The 3,598-nt window shown below is 47.2% G+C and overlaps 1 pseudogene; it reads right to left on the bottom strand.

The window, feature by feature from the left end:
• Positions 1-2,850: 2,850 nt before the first annotated feature.
• On the bottom strand, positions 2,851-2,946 carry LOC113836670 (annotated as a pseudogene).
• Between the last annotated feature and the right edge of the window lie 652 nt (positions 2,947-3,598).

Raw genomic sequence — 3,598 nt, 5'->3', positions numbered from 1 at the left:
CACACAATAAATCAATAAATGTGATAAAACTGAAACAAACCAGAAGCCAGTGAGACAGTTCAGTGTGTGAGCATTTGCTGTCAAGACTAATGACCTAAATTTGATCCCCAGGACATTTGGTAGAAGGAGAGAACTGACTTTCAAAAGTTGTGCTGTGTCACGCCTTTAATCCCAGTACTAGGGAAGCAGAGGTAGGTGGATCTCTGAGAGTTCGAGGCCAGCTGGTTTACAAAGTGAGTTCCAGGACAGCCAGGTCTACACAGAGAAACCCTGTCTTGAAACCCCTCCCTCCTCAAAAAAAGTTGTGATCTGAAAAAAAGTGTGTTCCACACACAGCAGAGCGTGTGCACACCCCTCCATACATGCACAATAAATGTAATTAAAAAACAAACAAACGAACAAAAAGCAGGATGTGTATGTCTGTAATGCCAACACTTGGAGATGGAAGCAGAAGGATCAGGAGTTCAAGGTCATCTGTTGTGGAATATTATTTTAACTAGGCAAAGATGTGTTACATTTGTTTATACTGCAAATTGTCACTTTAACTAGATGAAGGTGTGTTACATTTGTTTCTGCTGCCTTTGTTTAATTATGTAAAGGTGTGTTGCATTTGTTTCACCTTGCCTGCCTAAGGCACCTGATTGGTCTAATAAAAGGCTGAATAGTCAAAAGATAGACAGGGGAGGGACAGGCGTGGCTGGTGGGCAGAGAGAATAAATAAGAGGAGACATCTAGGCTGGAAAGGAGAGAAAGAAGAGAGGAGTGGATGTGGGAGACAGAGAGGGAGACACCTGAGACCAGCCAGGCACCACCAGCCAGATACCAGAGGGAGCAGGAAAGTAAGACATACAGAAGGAAAGAAAGAGGTAAAAAGCTCCTAGGCCAAAGGTAAAAGTGAAACAGACTAAGTTAAAAGAGCCAGAAATGAGTCTAAGCTAGGCTGAGCATACAATGTTTCCATGTCATGAGTGGGGAGCTGGTTGACAGTCCCAAAGAAAGCCTGGTTCAGTCATCCTCCACTACATAACAAGTTAGAGGGTAGCCTGGACTGCTTGAGATCTTCTCTCTCTCTCAAAAAAAAAAATCAGGTTTTTCCCTTATTTTAAGGAATATCATTGATTGGATATATTCTGTATTTTTCCTTATTTTTTATTTTCTTTAGTAATAAAGCTATGCTGGTTTCCAGAGTTCCACAGAGCAGGTTTCTTCCCCAGGCATCTTGGCTGAGTGAGGAGGAGAGGTTTGGAGTCCCTGGGAGAGTGAAACAACAGGAGTGGTGCAGTGAGCTACTGGCCACTTCATGGACTATATCCCTTTGCTCTCAGTGGCACAAGAGTCCAGGTGGCTGCTCAACAATGGGTGGCCTCACACTCTTCCCATGACAGTCACTAGGGAGCAAAGACCCAGTACATGTGTGTGTGTGCGCGCAGCTTTTTGCTCTAGTGTGTCCCCAGTGCCATGGTGCAGTGTCTATGTCTGCTGTGGACTCTGTGTTCCATCCCAGCACCACAGACAAAGGAAAAAAACAAAGCAAAAATTAACTCACAGGCTCTCTTTTGGAATGCAGAGAGGCCTGAGGCTTGGGCTACCTGTTCTAAAGGTGAAAGAGTACCACTCTGCCCCCTCCCATCACTAAGTACCACTCTGCACCTTGCCCCCTCCATCACTGCTGTCGTTGGACTCTGCAGTGGTTCTTGGCTTTACTGAAATTTTGGATTTTTCACACTGTTTGCATGGATTTTGTGGTTTGGGGATCATGTCTGATGCTCCCAATGTCAATTCCTGGGGTTCCACCACAGTGATCCCTAACTTTTTGAACACCAAGTTCTCTTGTTTCTCATCATCTTTAGTGTCCGAAATGACCAGTTCTCTGCTCTCATGGGTTCATAATGTCTGTCTGTCTTCATCACTTTCTAGATTATGATTTCCAGGTTTGCTGTCCACCATGATTCAGGAATAAGCTAGAACTCTCCACCTTCTGCCTTCTGTCTTCTCGGTCCACCCTCCATTGTCTGCTTCCATTTCCCTGTATTGTGATCAGAGTGAACAGGCTTACGATATACACCCTTCTTAGATTCAGTTTCCTGGGGCGGTCAGTGTGGGCTGTGCCTGTGCTCTCAGCAGGAGATACCTGCCTTTGGCTACTGAAAGTCTATCCTGGCTTTGGATATGAGTTGTGGCTGCATCTTTGGGCTAGACATCCACTACTGGCCACAGTCTCTGGGTAAAAGTCAAGGGTCGGAGGTCAGGAGTCAAGACAAGATGCATGCAGTTCATGGCCTTGGGAGCTTCGTTGGTACCCAGTGAGCTGGGACCCCATCTCAGGGAGGCAGATCTCTACTTTGGCAAGGGGTCCCCTGAACTTTATGGCTGGGCTCTGTCAAGGCCTTAAGTTTCTTCCTGGCTTCAGCCCCTGATGGTCCTCTACCCTATCCAGGGGTACCCTCATCTGAACAGTCTGCTTGCCTTTATGGGACCTGCCTGGCAATCTGTGGGACCATCAGACTTTCCTGGACCTTTCAGTGGGACATTATGAAGGAGAGGAGGAGGTTCCCCAGGGACTTTCTTAGACTCAAGAGCTTCTTTCTTTTGCTTTGCCCATCAGGGCTCCATTCAGGTAAGGGCCCTGATTCAGCTGGGTTTTTTTTTTTCATTTTTTAAAATTATTTTTAATTACTCATACTTACATATCCATCCCCTCCATTCTCTCGCCCTCCCATCCTCCCATGTTCCCCACCCAACCCACCCCAACCTATCCCCCCACTCCTCCCCAGGGATAGTGAGGGCCTCTACCAAGGACCTTCAAAGTCTGTCATATTGTCTGGGGGAGGGTCTAGACCCTCCTTACTGAAAAATATGGAACGTGTCACGAATTTGCGTGTCATCCTTGTGCTAATCTTCTCTGTATCGTTCCAATTTTAGTATATGTGCTGCTGAAGTGAGCACCTGATTCAGCTGTTAAAGTTCAAAGTAACCTGGAAAGACCGAGCAGGCCAAGGCTGGATAGGGTGGCTCGTGGGAACAGCTATTGGCTGCTGAGTAATACAAGTGTATAGATGCTTAGAGGTGTGTGGCAGGGGTCAGGGTTGGATCAGGAGGGGACAGAGGCAGTGCTGGAGGACTGGAGTCCCCTGCTCCTTCCCCATTTGGCCCCACCCCCATTCACTGTGAGAGAAATGCTGCTGAGGAAGGCTGTGTCCTTCCTAGAAAATGTGCTTTTGGTTTCATACTCCACTGACAGGTCCTTAGAGTGCTGGCGGAGCCTCCTGGCATTTTAGCAGACACTGTTAACGATCTCTGATCTCCTGTCTCTTAGACGAAGGCTGATGGACAGGTTTATGCTCCTCTAGTGAGGCCCTGTATAGCCTGGCAGGATGTGGCTATACGTTTCTACTTCATTTGGCAAGGGTCTCTCTCAGCCCTTTTTTTCTGTGGGCTCCCAGCTTCCTGCAGACCCCCAGCCTGTCTCCCCCGCTCCCCTGACTCCTTGCTGAAGTTTCCTCTAGCATCTAAAGCAAGAAAGAACTGACTCTGTTCCTCGGGAATTGAACTTTCGTGGTTGTCTCTTGAAAATCAAACCAAATGTTGTGCTGGGCTG

This window comes from Cricetulus griseus, chromosome 7 (genome assembly GCF_003668045.3).
Source record: "Cricetulus griseus strain 17A/GY chromosome 7, alternate assembly CriGri-PICRH-1.0, whole genome shotgun sequence".
Taxonomy (NCBI): domain Eukaryota; kingdom Metazoa; phylum Chordata; class Mammalia; order Rodentia; family Cricetidae; genus Cricetulus; species Cricetulus griseus.
The sequence above is the reverse complement of the archived record's forward strand: the minus strand, read 5'-3'. Positions and strand labels throughout refer to the sequence as shown.